Source organism: Numida meleagris, chromosome 17 (assembly GCF_002078875.1).
Source record: "Numida meleagris isolate 19003 breed g44 Domestic line chromosome 17, NumMel1.0, whole genome shotgun sequence".
NCBI classification, from domain to species: domain Eukaryota; kingdom Metazoa; phylum Chordata; class Aves; order Galliformes; family Numididae; genus Numida; species Numida meleagris.
In genome coordinates, this window is record NC_034425.1 from 8,917,104 (window position 1) to 8,938,753 (window position 21,650).

Sequence of the window (21,650 nt, forward strand, 5' to 3'; positions counted from 1 at the left end):
AACTCGGATGGTGGCTGAAGTCAGTGTGAGGAGAAGAACCCCTTCCTGCCTGTTATAAAGAGCCTAAGGAGAACTATTACCTATTTCAAGTGCAAATACCTGTTTTATTTGTCAGAAATCATGAGAAAAAGGACCACAGCCCTTAGCGAAATTTCAAAAGGCGACTTCGAGATGTTCGCTGTGCTTCGTGCAGAGAACGAAGGTCCTGCAGCTGGTTCCTAGACGCCTCTAATCAGCCTCCCCCAGCCAGACCACAGGACAAAATATTAGCCATACAGAGTCTGTAACAATGAAGTGCTGTAAAACTGTAAATAAAGAGCATTCCCAGAGCTCAGCTTAAACATGAGACCAGCTGCCGGGTCAGAAGAAGGGCTGCACTGCCCGGTATCCTCTTGCTGCCAGTAGCCAGCGCACAGCGAAGCTGCAGATGGCTCATTACAGCAGTTATGGCTCCTCAGGTCACTCCAACTTGGATAACAGTGCTATTTCTAGAGATAATACATACTGATAAGCACTGACCTCCAGGGACGGAGGCATTAATCATTAGCCAATAGCAGATGCCTAGGGAAGAGCATATGGACTCGAGAAGCAGCAGCAATGACTTCCCTGCTGCACTGCTGCAGCAATTGGCAGATCAGAGATTTTCTGAGACAGAGCTGGTATCTTTTTGTCTCATAGACCTGGGTGCATTATTCTTCTAGAAATTTGTGCAAGACCTAGGCTAAATAGAACACATGCAACTGGAAAACAAGATGAGCCTTTTGCTGTAAAGCTATTCTGTAACAGCACTCCGAGCTGAGCTGCAGCAAGGTGTGCTCCTGCAGACCTGCCACCAGCCCTGCTGCAGCCCGTCCTGCCAGCTGGGTGCCAGCCCTCTGCTGTCAATAGATGTCACACTTGTGCTTCTGTTAATGTCTTCTGGAGGAGACTACGCCAAGTGAGTGCAGGGTAGCAGCAGGACACAAATTATTTGAATGCAATGCCTTTATAAAATAAAACCAAATCTAGGAAAGATTTGATCTGCTGCGGGTTTTATGATGTGCATCCCTGGAAAGTATTGAACACAAATAGAGAGAGGAATGACAGCAGGAATCTTATCTTACAGGGCAAAAGTTCATTCTGAGCAATAGGTTACAAGTTCATAACCATATAGCTACATGTATGCCTGCTTTTTGGTGAGCAAATGGATTTTAAACGTATTTTTGTAACCTCTGGCTAAATGCTTGTTTTAATAAGTACAAGGCTGGGAGGAAGACAAATAATCTATTTGTGTTCAATGTACAAATAGCAGCAGATGATTTTTTTTCAGGCAGAGAACTACATTTAGCAAAAAGTACTGAATGCCTTAGGATAGTGAAAACCTTGGATCTGACTTCATGTGCCAACTCTTACATAAGCACGCAGATCTGACAAGTGGGATGGCGTGATCCATGGAAGAAGACCTCGGCAAGTCTTTTTTTCTGTGCTGTAACTACTGCTTAATGGTCAAGTTAGAGAACCAGAAAGCCTTTAGTCATGCTCTCCCTGTGAAAAAAGAGCTCCCTTTCTGCATAGCTGTCTGTGCCAACGCATACAAATCAACCTCATGTGGAAGAAAGTCAGCACTAGAAAGAGTTTGCAAGATGGAGAAAAAACACTGCCTTTTAAATCACCTAGTCAGTATTTGTGGAACTTCAGACGAAAGTGCCATTGCTGAATCTTGAAATGTGGCACTGAATGTCTAATAGCTGTTGTCACTGTAAGGGGATGCAGTGGAAAGCTCTGGGCACTCTTCCCAGCAGGAGCAGCCAGCTGTTCGGCCAGATTTCATTTGGACTCTCAGTAATTCTATTGCTGCAGCACCCCTTGCTCCCCGGGAACCCAAACCTCGTGTCATTGCAGGGGGTTGTGCCAATACGCAGAGATGACGATTCCAGTGGGACTCTGCATAGTCAAAATGAATCAAGCTTAAACTGGCTATGACAGTCATCACTTTTTAATGAGCCAAATGCTGTTACTGGATTACATAGTTCTCTTCAGAAAAGCTATACTCCATGAAATGAATGAGGAATTCCTGGTTTTTTTTTACAGCAAAAGAGATAGCTATTTATACTGTAAATGTTTTCTGAAGCAGAACCAGGCAAAAATGTCTCCTCTGTAAGAAAATCGTGTTCAAGACCAGATTCTGGAAATAAGAAGCTTCCCTGCACAGCAGTTTTGGGGCAGTTCCGCTCAGTATCACACAATTCCCCAAGGCATTAAAGCTCCTGGAAAGTTAACTAAACTCTTCTCTGATTTGCACTCATCAATAAGCTCGTTCATTTAGTTCCCACTGAATAATTCATCATTACTAGCAGTAACAGTATGCAAACCAGGGAAAAAATCAGCTTGACTTTCACATCCCAGGATGAACGTACAGTCAGGAAAATAAGAAGCTGAAAACTTATTTTCTTCTTTCAGCAAATGCTAGAAATGGACGTGGCAGCCATTTCAAGCACCGTGTCATGGTGCTCCAGGAGTACCAAATCATTTCATAAACGCTGAGATTCCCGGGGAGCAAAACCAGGGGTGCAGGATGGGGCCGTGCCAGCCCCGCTCCCAGCACACTGTGCTCATGCAGCACTGGCCTGTTAACAACACATGGAGCTAAAACCCCATCTCCACCCCTGTCTGCACATGGAAAGAGGAATGACCGTGTGGAGACTTTTCTGCATTCCATTACTACATGCAAAAGATGAAGGGGGAATGCTCCACCCACTGCATTTCTGTGTATGTATGTGGAGCATGTTAAAATCCCACTGTGAGGCTGCAAGATTTCTTTGATCGTCACTCACAAAGCCACCATCTGGCCTGCAGTGCTCCTGACTTGCCCCAAAGGTCGATTTACATGAAATGTTTAAAGAAGTCATTTGTGTATCACCAGCACAGGAAAAATAGACATCTCCATTATATCACATTTCATAACTCAGGCTGAATCTGATTGATATCACCTGAAAAACAATAAAAAATTCCTTCAGGCAAGTAAGTGACATATTTGAGGAGAGACAGCTTTGCTTAATTATTCATTGCTACTGTGACAGAGTTTTTCTGGATGCTACTATTCAGGGAAATAGCACTTTTCTGGCTTTCTGCATTGCCCATGACCCTTTCTAGAGGCAGAGCCTCCCTGAGCGCTCTCCGGCTGCACGCCCTGTGGCTGCAGGGACACTGCTGCTTCGAGCAGAGCCCAGTGACAAGGCCAGAGCCCAGCAGGCAACAAGGTCCCACAGCCACAGCCACACCCCCAGCCTATAGAGCACATCGGTACAACTTTGACTGCAGCATCTTAAAAACTGAACCTTCCAGATAGTGACAGCGTGCATCGATGTGGGAGAGGAAAAGCCTGAGATCAGAAGAAAAGCCACAGGAGGATGAGGGGCGTAACGAGGGGCTTGCTGCCCACTGCTCTGCACTCACAGGCTGCTTGATCTGCTGACCACAAAATTGTTACCAAAGTACGAAAAGAAACTAAACACGGCCACTAGAAATCTTTAATTCACTCTGCTCCTGATGGGCAGCTTTGTATTTTTTTTTTTTTTCCTATTTACCCATTTAGAATACTTCATTAGTTAACAGGTTTTACAGCTGTCAGCAGAGGCAAAATTGCAGAGCAGGGCTGAGTGCCCTGCAGGTGTGTTCTTGGGGCTGCCGCCTCTCGCAGAGCGGATTGAACACCGCTCACACCCCACGAGGTCACGACAAGTAAATGCTGAACTGTTTGATCCGGGGCTCCTACAGGAGAACTTGTCTCTACCTCTCCTTTGGAATAACAGTAAGAAAGGCTGGTGCAGCCTGGGCAGCCTCAGGGAGCTGGAGCTCCTCCACCCCCCACCTGGAGGGCTCCGCAGCCCTTCTGGGCCAGCGGCAAGTAACTGGGGGCAGAGTGGAAGCCCAGCACCCGCTGGCGTCCTCCCTCCTTCGCAGGGCAATCATCCTGAGGATTACTGAAGTTTCTGGGATTTGCCTGCTGGGTGGGGCTGATATTTTTGGGCCAAAAAATAGAAGAAGAGTAGAAAAAAGCGGATGAAGAGTTTGGCAGCATCTCTCGCATCAAAGGGAAGGACACCAGTGTTGGAACCTCCTGTGTCAGCCAGGAAAGCTCTCTGCCAGAAGCAGCACATCACTATCAGGAACAGCAGAAGTTGGGGGACAAAGGTAACCGAAGCTGCTATGATGTGTGTAATCCTTCCAAACCTCCACCACCACCTCATGTCTGAAGGAAGAACAGTACCACCAGTCCCCACAAGCTGGGTAGACTGCACTGACAAGGAGCATTTATGTGTGCTCCAAAATTAAATAAACCCTGCACTACTGGTGACACGGGGAAATGTGAATCATGTGCTCCAGAACATTCCTATGGCGTGCTAGTGAGAGCGAGTGACAAATCAGCACATCTGCCTGCATGCGGCCCGAGAGCTGAAATAGCACAATTTACTTTTTCTACGCGAAATATCCTGCAAAGGAAATGGCACAGCGGCTTAATTTCACAGAAAGAGCGAACAGTAATTTATTCCAGGAGCGAGGAAACAGCAGGGACTTGGAAATTCAGAGCGGGCTCAATATTTTTGAAACTAATGGATTTTACAGAGGAGAAACAAAGAGGCTCCTTCCTGAAACTTTGGAATACAAGTACAGCCCTTACACACCTTCAAATGAGAAATGTTTGTCTCTGGAATAGCATCACTTGATGTTTAATTTATTTTCTTTAGTCCCTCAAAGGCCTTCCTATTTAAATACTTGGGCACTGAGGACTAATCATTTTTCTTCGGCCTCAAGAAGGTCTTCTTTATTTATTTCCCAGCTCCCCCGGAGTAAGCTTTAGGAACGTACCATGTAGCAGCACTGTCTAGAAACAGGAATAAATAGACAGAGACAGCACCACATTTATTTGGCACCCTGACCTCCTGAATCCACCTGCCCGCTCCCCAGCGATGCTGGGCATTAAATGGCCGCTAAACAAAGCCCCCAGCTCTGACCAAATTTTGCTAAATTTTATTACCCATGATATCAGCAGGGCAGAGCAGGACACCGCAGCCAGATGAGCACGGTATAGTCAGCCAGAGCTCGCATGGGTCACCTGCAGCCACTGCAGCATGAGGATGGCACTTACAGACCTGGGAATATCCCACGTGTGACCATGTCCAGGGAGCCCAGGGGCACGAGGCAGTGCCAGAACCTCCGGGCTCTGTGGGCTGAAGCCAGGAGCTGCACCCAGCCCAGTGAGCCCTGTGGGAAGGAGGGGAACCCAGCGTCCTTCAAACACATTGCTGTTTTACAGCCTTGGCCCTCACTTAACTAAAACAATCTGCAATTCTATAAAATGCATCAGGTTCTTCATCTGCCAAGTGACTGGTTGGTTTCTGGCTTTTTTTTTTTTTTTTTTTTCAGGCAACAGAAAAAGGAAAAAGCTGGGAAAAAAAAAACACCACAAAAAATAGGATTCAGATCTTTACCAATGCTTCCTCCAGCTCTTAGGATAGTGGTGAAACGCCTGTGACTTCTACTCGTTGCAAACTGTGTCTGAATGCCAAACCCTTGGCAAAGAGAGGAGCAGAGGTTCAGTTACCCCACGGCCATGCTTTAGAGCTGGCTGTTTGGTTTGAAAAACAAGACAAAATCTTTTGGGTTTTTTTTAGAGTTATGCTGGAAAAGTGAAATGAAATGAAAAAAACCCAAACAAAAGGACAAGGAGCAAACGCGGTCACGCTGCACGGAAGCTATAAAGGCTGCACACACGTCAGGAAGAGAATATTTGTAAATCTGGAGGAATTTATGTGATCACGGTTCTTTTCAAAAACTAAAGAAAAGTCCATTAATTTATCAAACCATCAAAGTGTTCCTGCTTTTCCATAAGTGTCATTAAAACACATTAGTGAAAGAAGGTAAGGCACCAGGGCAGAATATTTTATAATCTAATAGAGTAAATCTTGACATTTTTCACGTTAATGACTCCCAAACTTGACGTGAATTCTGCCTTTATTAAAAATTGAATAAAGATGACATCATGTAGTTTAAGGTCACTGCAAGCCATCACTATTAAATACATGTGCTTCTAATGCAGAGTGCATAATGGAGATTCAATCTCTTTATTCTCCCTCTGCTAGTCAGCCAGCAAATCACACTGATGTTCCAGGCAGGTAACAGAAAAAGCATGTAAAGGCGGAGAAGAAAAAAACTCCAAAAACCTGCTATTTTGTTTCATATTCAACAGCTGAAGCTGGAGCTACCCATGATACGCAGCAAAAGTCTCTGCTTCCAATCCAGTACGGTTCAAAACAGCCCCAAAAGCAGACAGACAGACGGACAGACAGGATTTGGGGGAGCAGAGTGGAGGAAGCCCGACCCCGCTCAGCAATGCCACTCGTGAATGATGTGGCCTTTCCAAAACAGGCCCCTAGAAACACCACTGCTGTCACTTCATCTCTGCTTATGGATTAGGGAGTCTTTATTTGAACGGATCTTTTCCTCCTACTCTACACTTTGTTCCAATTATAAATTATTTTAACAGCAGTTGTCTTTCCTCTTTTTCCCCCCTTAAAGCACAATTAGAGAATAATTGTTTTCGAATAATAACCACTACTTTTCCATTTAATTCTCTTTTAACACTAGTGGCGTCTCCCAGCTGATTGCTCGGCGTTAGATGAGGGTTTAGAAGCACTATAGAACAGAGAAGCAGCTGTTTCTTTGAGCATTATGAGTTTTATTAATCCCCTCTTGCCTATAAAATGTAATCGTCCCCTTTATTTCTAGAGGTACTACATATAGTTTCCAAATAAGTGACAATCAGAAACAAAAAGTTTCTAACCTTTTTATCACAACCCTTTTTATAGTGCAATATACAGACGACCCTGCAGGGTGACACGCTCCTTCTATTTAGCTAGTTAATAAATAAAACAAAACACACAATGAAAGGAAACGCTCCAGAAAGCTCAGCTTTCCTAAAATCTGCCCTGATTAACATCTCCAAAATGGATATTATCCACAGCAAACAGGAAGATGCTCACAGATGCTCAAGACCAACAATAGGAAAGCTGCTTTGTATCACCGCTACTGAACTGCTGCCCTGCCCCCAGGCAGAGCCTCGTGAGCCCCCACGCTGTCCCCCCCTGCTCCCTTTCCCTCCTAATACAGCTGAGGCTTCTGAAGCACGTGGAGCATCTCTGATAAGAGCCAAAGGAGCTCCGGGTGTGCAGACACAGGCTTTTCTACCACTTACTCATCCAATTTCCTCTAATGAAGCATTCATACTTCTATTTGCCATCTCAATAAGAGATTAGGTTCTCTGCGTTTGTACTGGGAGAAAGTCAGCGGAGGGAGAGTGAATGTGCACATGTCCTATGGAGCAGTGAACTATAGGGGAGACTAGGGAAGCTCCTGATAGAAAAGCAACTTGGGTTTCATTGGAGGAGAAGCTGAAGCTTTGCTGGACCACTCCCTACTATTTAATAATAATAACAATGAAAGAGAAGCTGCGGAGGGTCACTTTTGCTCGAATCGTGCCCTCCTGCAGTGACACCTTGCACAGGGCACGGCAAGGACCTGCTCCCTCCCAGGCAGGGCCGAGCTCCTGCTTCCCTGCCAAGCCCTGCCCTCCCATTGCTGAGCTCAGAGCTGCTCGGCTCCATGGGGCTGCAGAAACTCCCCAGTGGCAGGTCCCCGTTATTTCACACGTTTAACTTTAAGCCCAAGACCACGCCACTTAAAAACAGAAGCCTGTGAACAGTAGATGAATAATAATTGTAGCTTGGGTCAAATGTTCTTCTACTTTATGCAGAAATTCAACACAGAATAGCAAAGAAAGATACAACTATGACCAGAATTGCTAATATTCGGCTCATTGCCAGGCTTCATTTCATATCCAAATATTTAAATACTAACTAGATACCACATTTGGAGTGCCCCCAGATATGGCATTCTCTTCGGCTTCCAGAACCTGCCAGCCACGGGGGCATCCTGGTGGTGACAACACAGCTCCTTCCCCTCTCATTCCTGCAAGGCTGCAGCCATCCCCGCGCCTTTAGCAGCACCTCGCAGTGCCTGGCAGGGCTCACTGGGGACAAACGCTCATCTTCTAACAATGTCATCAAAGACCTCCCTCATTTGTTAATTTTGGCACTGAATAATTCAGCTCCTGGTCACCTAGGGCAGCTTATAATGAGTGGAAAGTAACTTCTAAACATGTCAGTGATTGCTATACAAAAATAAACCATGTTGTACAGCCCACATCTAAAGCATCTTAAAAGCAAACTACGTTCTGTCCATGGCAGCAATCCTTTCATCAGCCACTGCTTCAAGATTCACAGAAGGAAACAGTTATCCTCCAAAATTACTTTGAAACTTTGAAACTGAAGCATTTGTCCTTGCACAAACGGTTTATCTGTCTGTCGTTCTAGAAGTTAATTACAGCAACAATTTAAAGTGCAAATTTATAACATCCTTTTAGCTCATGGCACAGTGGGTTTAAAAGAACACTGAATCAAGTCAGCAAATAACAGAAACAAGCCTTGACTAAGGAATAAAATTATACCAGTAACCACGTTAGCCTGTGAATTAGGGTCCTGTTCCAGGGATCAGCCTTCAGCGCTGGCTAAGATCAGGCCAAGCACTGTAATGCAATCCTCTGCTGTGCTGGGACGCGGTGGTAGCTTACCTCAGGGCTTGGTGAGGCTCTCTGAAACCTGTGGGCATTGAGGCCCTGCCTGCATCTGCCATCGGAGGCTGAGCAGAGGAGGAAGGCAGAGCGTGAGGGAGGGAACTCTCCAGCCGCCCTCTGACCAGGAGCCCCCTCCTCGCACGCAGTGCTCACACACCTCAGTGTCCTTCCATCTCCTCAGCTCTGGCAAAGGCCGGCAGCCCACGGCACCTAACCAGGTAGCACGGTTTGTGGCTGCTGTGTTTACGCTCATTGAACACATTTTCCAGATCCCCTTACAATGTGTTTTCAAGCTACCCTACAACGAGCAGCTCCCTGTGAGCACGCAGGGCCCACAGCGCAGTCATTAACAAGCACAAGCGGCCAACCAGGAGACTATTTGCATAAACTTGTTATGGAGAAGAAAGGAATTAAATGCTTAGCTGGATTGAGGCCTCCAAGTATGGTTCTGACTATGAATTTACACACTTATGAATCAGAAATAACCCTGCCAACATCAACTGAATGACACTGCAGTAAAACCAACATAAGCAAAAGGAGAATTAATCTCAAGGCAGTCTGATTTTTGTTCACTTATTTCGTTTTTAATTAAAAGGAATGTGGAAATGAAAAATCCCTAACGATTGCACAACCGCTTCATTTCTGAAAAGAAGGGAACAGGCAGATGTGAATGCAGATATGTTTTTTTTCTGAAAAAGGAATGTGGCATTTATGAGCCACGTCCATAAAAATGAAAGCGAGAAAAATAAAGTTCTTTCAGAAGCAGCACAGGATCCTAACAAGAAACGATGTAATAATGGTTCAGTGCTAAAAGAAAATAACAAATGACAGAGCTTTAGTAAAAAACCTGAAGATGCTTCTGCAGGAACACCCTGTAATGATGGTATTAAAAAAGTGCTGGCTGATGTTGTACAGACCCATTAAGAGAGGATTGAATACAGAAGTAGTTTGACAATTTAGAGAAAACATTTTAGCAAATACATTATATTAAGGTCAGAACACTTTGGAGAAACAAGTTAACAAGATGAGAAAGGTCACACCACAACAGCGTTTTGAATTTGTAAAGATATTACAGCCATTGTAATGATGTATTGGATTTTTACGTTTTTGAAGTCATTTGACAAAATTTCACGTCTAGCTTTTAGCTCCATGAAGCAGAGCCCATACCAACAAAGAATAGCTGCAGACTAATAGGAAAAAAATAGACTTTATGAAGCTCAGCATGAATCTCATTCAGAATCATAACCATTTTTAAATAATTCATATTCAAGGTAAAGTAAAATGACCAGCTTTACATGAGATCATTGGAAGAAGCACAAAGAAAGAAAAATAGCTAGAGAAAAAAACAGAGAAGCAACATTGCCAGAAAGTAGGCTAGGAAGCTCTTTGAAGAGCATAATGTGCATGATAGTCCATTAAAGACATGCACCAATGAATTACTTCTGTTTTGAGGGCACGTTAGCAATTTGGAGGATCTAAAATTCTAAGTCAGTTTTGTAATGTTGGGTTTTCAACATGACTGTTCCTTGGGATACAGAGGTGTGCTTAAATCTCAGCAAACAGAAAGCCAAGTTTACAATTCACAGTGTGGCTTGAAAGCTGACCACAGTACTGCTTAAAACAGTAGAGATATCATTAGCTCTGTAACACTTCTAACTTGACAGTTGTTCAATAGAAGAGCGAATTCTCAGAAAAGCCAAACGAATTAAAGGGAGAGATGGTTCATCCCGATTTCAACGAGGTCTTCTTTAAACAATTCTCAAGAGTAACCGCTGTGGCCAGCTCAGCTGACCATTCTTTTATGAGGTTTAACAGACTTTCCCTAAATAACAACATTTATTGCTTAATGGATCGTCCACTTAACAACCTAATGAAGACTGTCTCATGAGGAGACCAACTCCCATGCAGCCACATTGATATCCAATGTCAACCAGTTAGAGCTTGGTGCTAACAGTGTTATTAGAACTGTTTGCATTTATTTCCCCTATAACATGGTAATTAAACACCATCATAGTCCCAGCCTGAGCACGTGCACTACTTCAAAGTCTTGTTACTCAACAGATCGAACTTGTTGGGCAGATAGCATTTACAAAGCATGCAATTAAAGGCAGACACAAACCTTACAATTCTGATTTAGTCCAGTTATGAGTATAGCTTTGCAAACTGAAACAAGAAGAATTTAGGCAAAGACCTGATGAGCTCACTTGTTCCCCTCCTCATCCTTTCCACCATGAAATGCTTCTCCCAAAAATGACTGCTCTATGCAGATGATTCACTCTCTCCTTCCTGTTCCCATTTCTGAGCCTTTCTCAGAATTTTCATTAAACACAATTTTTTCCTCCAACAATGAGACAGCCTGCTAACTTCTACCTGAATACTCCAACAGACTTCAGCCTTATTCTTGGCACCCACGGAAGTACTCTGTGAGCTGGCAATAAAGGAGTGCTGACACGATGAACGCATCTGTTTGCCAGGCTAGTTCTTGCCAACACAAGTGCACAACTATTGCTCTAGAAAAATCCCAAGTCAGTGATATCTGGCACCTCTTCCTCTGCTTCATGCTGTAGCAGCTTTTCCTGCAGCAGCAGCACCACGCAAGGCTGGTCAGTGGTCACCTGTGGCCTTGCACCAGGGCCGTTGCTGTTGTGATTTCACGAGCACTGTGAACACCAGGCAGAGGAGTGCTGGCCTAGAGAGACAACGTGCTTGTCCTGTATAAACTACCACATTTGCATGCCTAATGGTTTCAGAGTTTTCTCTGGAATTTGTCTTAGAACTGAAAGCAAGTGTACAGCTAGAGGGGAACATGGTCCCCAGTCAGTGCTAAAACCACCATGCCCGGCTGTAGAAATTGAACAACAGAACTTGTAAACAAGAAAAGACTTCTGCCTATTTGTGTATGTTTTCTATGATTCAATGTGACACAATTGCTAATGACCACTACAAGGGATGTGACATGGTATGTGACGATACATAACTCTGAAATTGCTGCAGGAATGATCTCGTATCCTACAGTTTAAGAAGATAATCCTTTTCCAGAGGTCCCCTTCAGTTGATACTGTGTAAATCCTCCTGCTCTGTCTTGTACCACCCCACAGCTCTTACTTGTGTTTCAGGACATACTGATTTGATTTGTAAATTGAGGAAATCCAGAATGACAACTCTGATTTATCCATTTTTACTCCAAATGCATACAGTGTAAGAGATCACTGGGGGCTCATTAAGACTCATTTAACTTACAGGCTCACGCCACACTCACCTTGCTTCTGCAGCACTCCTAAGACAAAGCTGGAGTCACTCGCATGCGTGGGGCTCACAAGTTAGGATGACAGCAAGTAATGCTATGAATAAGGAGTGACTGCATTAGAGCTGACGGTCTTTATAACATACTTGTAACATATCTTTCATTCTATCTTTTCAGCATACCCATTGTACCTACCTACAGTCCCTGGAAACACTCCTACACCAGAAATACAAGAGGGTGAGTGATCTAAATGAGTCTGCAGTGGTACCAGGGAGTCTCAATTAAGGCACAATAACTTCTGCTACTTCACCTATCACCTCTGATGTTGGTATTGAGTGCTTGTAAATCTCTTCTCAGTGGGCTCTCTCATTTGTCTTATATTTTCTCCTCTTTGTGAAACCTTCTCCGCCCTTTGAAAGTAGCTAAGATTCATCTTGTTCATCTGTTCTTTGCACCTCATTGCAGAAACTGATGCTTGAGATAAGATAGCTGGATAATGATCACAAATGGCTTCCAAGAGCCTCTTTGGTGTTAAAATAAATTATTTTAAGGTACTTTCTCTTCTGCCTGCTGGGTTTAAAAACTTCCCATGGTACACATAACACGTAGGACTGCAAATTCTTGTTGCACAGTTTCCTGGGCAGCTTTTAAAGCATCAGAGCTATTCAGTGTCACTACAAATCTTTATCAAGTATATTAAGAATTGTGAAAAATGATGCAGGAACAGACATCACCTGCTGCAGGTATAAACATTCCCTGCACTCCTGGTTCAGCAGTGACTAGGGGGTAGGTTTGGCAGATACCGAGCAACTGTTACTAATTAAAATTGTGACATGTTTTGTGTTTCTTCAACTTGTATCTGCGAGCACTTTGCTGCCTGTTTGTCTTTCAGGGCAGTTTTTGAGAACCCGAGCGCTTGCAACGTTGTGAAACCACAAAGCTACAGCAGACAATATGCAATTGTTGTAAAAGCTTTTCAACTGGCCAGAAGCTAAGCACCCAGGTCTAAAAGGATCTTTGATCCTCACAATGCAGAACAGGGCCACCGAGTTCCTGCAAATAGCAGGGTTAATTCCAGCTGCCCCAACAACTTCCTACAGCTTTTGGAAATTAGAGGAGAGAGGCTGAAAACAGCAAAAAAGCCACAACATGGGAGGTTCACCTTAGATTCGAATAGCCAAGCTGGTTTTGATAAAGAAAGACTCATCGCTTCATTCTTCTTTTGGGTTGAATTGCCATGTTCCAGTTTGTATTTACACAGACATTGTTCTGCGTAAGGAACCTCAGTGCTGAGGTGGTTTTGTTCTGCCTGCTTGTCCCTCCTGTCTTTAGTCCTTAGTGTGTAAAACCAGAATCTCCCAAAATCACCAGGAGAGCACATCACTACTGAATAGAATGTGTTCTGAGGTAGAGACTATTGATTTGCTAATTAAAGATAAGGCTGCCTAACAAAATCACGCTACTTCCTCTGTCAGCCTTGAATCACTTTGGCTAAAGTTTGTACACAAGACATTTTTTTTCAGAACTTCTGCTGAACACTTTGGTGGCTTCCTGCAAGGAGGCAATATCAAAGTTTTGACCCTTCTAAAAAAGAAATGAATAAATAAATAGCAGGGATGTTCCTTTTGCTGTTTTTGAAAACAAAACAAAACTCGTGTTCCCACTTGGTTGATCTGAGACTATGGGAGTGCTTGGTTAGCACAGCTCAGGACAAAGCTGTTAGTTTGGCCAAGACATTTATTTTCTCAGCACACTGGGGTGAGCAGCTCTCTTGCAATTGTTCTTTCCAGTTCAGCAGGAGAGGACAAGGAAGCCACGGGAAAGAAACAGCTTGAGATGAAGGAGCAGCGTTAGGGCTGAAGTGTCTGGAAACATTTTGTTTTAATTTCAAGGTCTTGGCTGCATTTTAAATAAAAGAGGATGTATTACAAAACGGGAAGGTGTAAGCAACAATGTCCAAAACTTGTGTGCTGGAGCAGAACAGTTTGCTGCTGCTGTATTCCAGTAAGAAGATCATCAAAATTGATCCAATTCTCCGAGACACTTTGTTGTCCCTGGATGCACAAAAAAGGGCTTCAGCTGAAAGCTGGTGCCATGCCCTAACTACTCTGCCATTATCTGAAGTGCACTGCCCTAAGGAACTTGGTGTTTTCCTCTTTTATTGCAATTCTTCCCATCTGGCTGGGGAAAGATTTCAACATCTAACATATAAAGAACCTGCTTCACTTCAACAAGGATTCATTATGTTGAGGCTCCAATGCTACATGCTTTATCTAAACCTACAGTAATTACTACAGCAAGTTTGCTGGTCTTCACTTATCTTGTTTGCTAACATATCTATTGATAGTGAAACAAAAAACAGTCAACCTTCCTAATGAACACAATCAATCACAATACACACACGCCACGACCAAGGCCAAAACGTTAAGACATCCTGCAGTCCTACAGAACAGAAGCCTCCAACAGTAGCAGAGCAGAAATACTGGAAAAAAACACCAAAGCAAAACAAATATCAAATTGAAACCAACAACTGTGGATTGTTTTCCAAAATAAAAGGGCTGCTGTCTTTGTGACAGCTTACTGAGCCATGTGCTTTAGGCAGAAAGCCAGGATGAAAGAGGAACAGGGAAATTGAGCTCTCTAATGCTGCCAGCAGTAAGCATCCTTCTCTGAGCACAGGAGAGACCTTTCATTTCTTCATGTCATTTTCCAGTTCAATAGCTAAAGACATATTAGTGAAATATCCGAATTCATCTGAACAGAACAGTGTGCCACGGAAGAAAGCTGTGAGAATACGTACCATGCGGTGCTCTCTCCTTTCTTACCCTAACCCCATATCCCTTGCCAAAGTGTCTGCTACCGGTCTCTGTCAAAGGCTGAATACCTGAGATATTCAGAGTCCCACTCTGACCCAAGTCCAGCTCTTATGCTCTTGCATACCTCAAACAGACATCAGATGAGCTGAAGTTAAACACAGGCTGAAACGTCATCCTGGTGACACCAACTTGGGGACAGCCCATGCCCTGCATTGCCTCCCCAAGCACTAACTAGGGGCTGAGCAGGGCAGCGGCACTGCCTCAGTGCTCTGCTTCAACTTGCTTTTCCTCTCAAGTGCAGAAAGGGAAGAACCTACTTCAGTCACCACCATGACTGGCATGCTGCCTGCTGGGTCATCCAGGCACTCACACCAACCACGCAGCACATTTCCAGCCTTCTTGATCCAAATTGTCATCTTTCTCCTGCAAACTACCTGTCACTTCAAAACTCAGAGTAATTCTTCCTCTCCTTCAGTGTCCCTAATTTAGTGCTGTTAATTACATTTATAAATTCAGCCATGGAGCCCAGTGCATTTCTTATAACGTCAGTATCAGCAGCCCAGCCATGCAGCTTGGGTGATGTATCTGCCCATAGCCACGGCTCCCCGCAGCCCTGAGCACAGAGGTGGGTGTGCAGGCAGCCAGACACGCTGCCACCACCCCCCGCAGCAAGCCACCGTGCGAGACAGATGGACGTCTGGAGACTGCAAGGAGGAAGCCAACAGAGCTAATCTGAATCATGGCAGGCTGGAGGCTGTCGGGAGGGAAAGCGTGCCAAGTGCTGGGCTTTATGTCATCATGATCATCATATGAAATTGTCTATTGACTCTGTGTTGTTCTGCTCCATAAAATATTAATGTATCATAGAACGAGGGGAATAAGACTTTTGTCTTTATGGACATAGATATTCAGAGCGAAGTACTAGTACAAAGGCTGAAGCTCAGGGCACTATTATATCCCTGCATATAGTCTAATGCATTTGCTAAAGTGAGATAGCATCAATGAATTTTAAAAGCTTACCATACCCATTTAATTTAGTCAGCCCTAAAACATTAAATATAAGTAAACAATAAAAAATATATTCATGTTTTGAGGCTAGCCAGGAAAGTCCCAGCAAAGGCTGAAATTTTCAGCTGTCACTACAAACTTCATGCCATTCAATTGCAAAAATGAAAAATTGTGATTTTCTACATTCAGGCTGAAGAGTTCAGCCATTTCTTTTCCTATTAAACTGCTTTTATTGGTTTTACCCAAGGTCCTAACTTCATTTAAAAACAGCTTTTAGCTTCACATTGCACTCTGCATATATCCTGCATCCTTGTTGCACAGTTTTGTAACGGGCTTCCTTTGGAAGGGACAGCTATGAACGATGGGCAGATACAAACTGCTTTTGTTTACTTGCACGGCACACGCGTTTCTAAAGATTGCAGCCGGTTTTAATGACATCCGTGCTATTGTAAGACTTTGAAATCACAGCCAAGGTCAGTGACAATGGGCACATGCAACTATGCAGAAGGGATTTAATTCCTCAGAAAAGGTGTTTACTGCACCTAGGCAATACTCATATGACCCGAGTTTGATCCTTCCATCCCCATGCCAGCACTATCATCCTCATCTGTGAGCGCCTCCGGAGGACAATAACAACTCCGTGCATTGCCTGGATAACCTAGTGATCCCTTCTGCCTTAAAAATTTCCAGTGTCAATAAAATATAAGACGTTATTATTGTCTTGGTGCCTAGAAACCTAAACAAGAGATAAGAGTCGCGCTGTGCTAGGATCTCCCTTAGCACTGGCTTTGTATCCAGATGTGTAAGACTTGATGACCTGTGCATACGTTCTCAGTATCAACCATCCTACCAGGTCAAAGCGGTTGGACAGCAACCCAGCCCACACCGTGCAGTTTCCTCATGCTGGATGAAATGTCCCTGGAGCAGCGGGGCAGCAGAAGACAATTTTACAAGGAAGAGCAAGCTGTGCTCTGCATCCCAAACGAGCATCCATTGCAAACACTTTTGACTATTCTTTTTTATCACAAGACAGCTTTTAAAATCCAGCTCTGCCTAATTTGTGGTATGCCAGGAACATTCATGGATTCACCAAATAGATCTCACTGCTGTCAAACACTTTACTTCACTCAGTGCCATCTACAATAAACACTTCTCCCCTGTACACTGCTCTGTAAGAAATACTACTCTGTAATTACTGAGGGACTCGTAAAAGGGAATTGGCATCCTTGCGACAGAAATTTTGCACTCCTTACAGATTTGTGACTTTAATATTGAAGAGATACCTCTTGCCTTGTAAGGTACTCCCCAGGACACTGGCTTCCTTCAGCTGAAGGCTGAGCACACGCATCACGGTTTGAAGAGCAATCACAAGACAGCACAAAGTAGCACCCCATTTACAGACAGCATCACTGGCCAAACAGCAGAGGAGCCTGCTGTTGAATTGTGTCAGCAAATCATCCACATGCTTAATGAGATTTGGCAGGAACACTGAGATTCAAACTATTTTATTATAAAGGTTCACAAACATACAGGCATGGCAATACACTAGGAAAGATCACGACTGTGAATTGCTAGGAAATCAGATCAAATTCATCAAGGGAATTAATGCACGGATTTTCGTGTCTTGATCAAGGAGGAAAATTTATGATTCTTTCTGTGAAAAAAAAATTAGAAGAAAATTCCTGCCTACCCAAACACGAGCACCAAAGAGAGCTCATTTTATTAAAAGGTGTCTATCAACCTCCAAGCACTCATTTGTGCATGGCAACTTATCTGTAAGATCAGCCAAAACATTACACCAACATTAAGATTACTTCAGCATGTTTTGGATTCAGACATAACAAACTGGAAAATGCAAGCTGAATCGGCCTCTACTCCACTATAGGACACACTTTTCAGCCACCATAAAACCCTGATTAAGTATAAATTGCTGCTGCACTGCACTCTGCACATTCAAACAGATGAGGCTTTCTGGCCCCGCTGCACCCTTAGCATGTAGACTCACTCCAGGGAGCTCCAGCCCCAGGCATCTCCCCTGAAAACAACAGTGCTCATTCTCACCCCTCATCACTGGCCACCAATCCAGCAGGCTCACTCAGAGGGATCTTAACAGAGCCCAAGCCTCTAGGAATGTTATAGACCAGTAAGCAGCAGCACAAACTCTTTCTAAAAATGAACAGGTAGCCGAGGGTAGACTAGATTGCAATAGTGCAATGTGTTCAGGGGATGGAGCACCGTTAACAACTATCTAAATCACACACCAGAAGCTTATTCTGAAGCCTTGTAGCTAGGAAAAACCTCTCTTTGGCTTTCTGGTGCCTTTGATCTCATTCCCAGATTACTCTGGATTCACACGAGAGCATCTGAAGGAAATGTATGGAATAAGCAACAAAGGGAAAGGTACAAATGGAAAGATGGAGATACTATTGGCAAAGCGAGATTAAAAAGAAAATTAAGCCTCTGCAGATGTCTCATAAAAAGTAGCAAAGCTTTTCCAATAAGAGATTGCCAAATCTCATCAAATCTACTGTTCAGTTATTCTGAATAGAGCTTCTATTAATATTCAAATGAAAGCCTCCACATCATATGTTATAACTGACTATATTGTCCATTACCTTTAAAGAAAGCTCTTATGTCCATATTCCTTTGAGTAAAGAAGATTCAGTTTCTCTTTCTTCATGCCCAGTCAATGACACCACCTTTACTCAGCAGTCTCTCTTGATTTATTGTTCTTCTATTATTAGCTGAACAAGAGCCTTTTCTGTAAATAAATGGTGAGAAAGCCAAACCCTATACCACAGCCAATACCAAAGACTGCTTAAACCACTATGAATTTGACAAGGAGATCTGTTGTGGCCCATCAGGAAGGCATCGTCCGGCTTTGGGCACCGTTGCTGGGCTCCCAGCAGCCCAGTACAAGATGTGCTGCCACTGGGGTCCACCAAGCTTGGAGCAGCCACCTGACTTGCTGCACAGCAGGAAGGCTTGTTATACATCTTCTCCACAATGGAGCTACATGGGGACCTCTAATCTCCACGACTGATATTCTCCTGAATGCTACTCAAGGATGTCTAGACACATCATTTGCTGAGAAGCAGATGGTGCCACTCACTGTGCAACAAGCACGGTACAGAAGAGCAGGTGATAACGTTAAAAGGAAAGCCCTGTGGTGTGGATTGAGACTGGGTGATGTGGACTGCATACAGTAATTCTTAATGCTTCCAATCTTGGGTGATTTAGAGAATTTGTAGTCTCTTCCCTCTCAAAGTCTCCTGGAGAAATGCAGCTTCCCACAGAATAAGCACGCAGATTGTTCCAATACTGACAGACTGCTTTCAACTATTGCAATTACAATAAAATTTTAAAACTGTGCTAAACAGACTTAAATACCACATACTCGCAGTTCAAAAAAAAAGAAAAAGTATTATGGATTGAAATGAAGAATGAGGTCTTTACTTTTTCATAATCTAAATGCAACAGCCTGCTAATGCAAGGGGCTGGGAGACAACCGTGTTGGCCTTCGGCAGATTCCTGCAGCCTGCTTGTGACTGCAGGAACAGAAGGTTGCACTTGTTGGCAAAAGCCTGTGCTTCCGACTACTTCAATTTATTATGCAGAATTGTTTGGAGATCATCAGGTTTCTTCAAAGTTTTTATTCATTTTGTCTTTGCTTTACTTTAGAAGCTTCCAACATAAAGCCAGTACCATTAGAGAAAGAAAAAAAACAATTTAAAACTCACACTGAATTAGAAGCGATTAGCCACAATTATTTTCCTGTATTTACAACATAAATTTTGATGGCAGCTATCTGGTACCAGTATAAAAGAAAGACTCCTGTTTGATGATTCATAGCAACTTGGAAGGATGCAGTTAATAAGAAATGACAAGAACTCCTATTCGGCACAGCTGGATAGCTTCCTGTCATGCCACACCACTACATTTCTAACCCAAATGTCACAATTTCCCTTCCACTTCCCAAGCTTTCAGACCCCCTGGATCACACTGAACCACGCAAAGAAATTTTAGTGCTAACTGCATTAGTGCATCTCCTACGTGGTGCTACCGTGTACTCTTCAGCCCCTTCTATGTGGGCAAGAGAACACGCACATAGCTTATTAATAATGCAATGGAGCTTATCTTGCTGCAAATAAATTTTGAGAGCAGAACCACTGCTGAAACATCCATCAAAGCTACTTGCACTTGCACAGCTCTGAGGCTAAACCTTGCCCATTATTTTGGAAGTAAATGCATTTTGGTTAAACTTTTCACTATTATCGGTACTCTGCTTTCACCATCAAACCAAATTAACATTCAGTCAACATCTCTCAAAGCATGTGACAAAATCACAACCATAAAAGAGCTTGAAAAATACCAAACGGTGTCAAAAACGTCCATCAGTCCAATAGAGAAGACAATCCAAGAGAAGAAAGCTGTCACTGATGGTGGCCAGTTTCGCTGTGTAAAGGAGTACCTCCATTTTCTTTCTTTGTCTTATATAGCTCAGACCTGTCCTGGCTTTTTATGAGCTCAGTATAAGACGATCCAATACTGCACAGTAGTGGCTGTGCAGTACAACCTGCCTTTCCTTTTTCATTTCATACATCATTTCAAACCATTGCAATAAGCCCAGAAAGCCAGCAGAGGCTTTAAAAAATTAATGAGAAAGATGTAAGAAAAACGTATTATTGTTTGTTTCAGAGAGACCTGCAATGTTGGTGGTTATATACTCAGAGATACTATGTTAGTTCTACGCTGTGGGGTTTTATTGCATTACTCTGGCAAGCAACTCAATATATCATTAATGACCAAATCTTTGTGTCCTTTGCACTGCTTTTGATAATAGTGATGCCTGAATAAAGGATTCAGGCTTGCCTTCATCAAGTCAAGCACAAACATAAAACACTGCAAATGATACAGAACTGGTAACCAAGGATGCAGGAGTCTTCCAAAAGAAAACAGTCTCTGCAGAACTGGGCGAATGCACACAACTGGGAAAGTTTTTCATTTTCCTAAGTCAATGTGCCTGCACTCAGAAAGTACCTTCATGGCTGATGCAAACCGGTCCTAACATAAAAAAAAAAAACAACTTTGCTTTTCATAGATTCAGTGAATTCAAGTAAAAACTATTATTTAAATAGATGGTTGCAGTGAATGTGGGCACCACAGATAATTATTCTGTACCGTAGCTATTCTACTCTTTCAGTTCCTTTAACTACTCAGAGCCCTCTGCTCCTCTACCAAGAGCCTTCAGTTTAACTATATCCTGGACCTTTCCTGGAATTTTTTTCTTAATTGTCTATATGATATCCCTCAGTTTTGCTCAAAAATCTGTAACTGTTAGTTTAAATTGTTCCTAAAGTAAAAATACTTAAACAACTAAATGCATTTTTCCATGGCTACACCCAAAATTCCGTGGAAGCAGACACAGTTATTTTGGAACCACAGCCCCGTTCTATCCAGATGGGAGAAGACAGCCATTCCTTGCTGCTGCTCACCCCCGCTCCCTAGCTGCCCCTCGAGGTCTCCAGCCTGTCCCTGTGTGCCCGCACCTCTCCCAGCACGAGGGCTGGGCTGACGCTGGGGCAGGGGCTGGGACTGCTCCCACTCAGCTGATTTGGGTGTGAGAGGCTCTCGGAGATGCGCTGCCTGCGGTTCCCGGTTGTCATGGCAACGCCTGTGCATCCCAGGGCAGTGCTGAGCAGTACCGCACTGCACAGAGGCACCCGCACCTTCCTTCAGAGCCGCACACCTCCTGCTCCTTCTTCCTTTGCTAATTTATGCTTAATCTAAGGAAGGTATAATACATGAGATTTGTCTTTCAAATCCAGCTTTGTTTCCATTCAATCTCCCCTCTTCTCCCCGGTACAATTTATTACAAACCTATTTCAGAACCAATGGGAAACGCAGGATT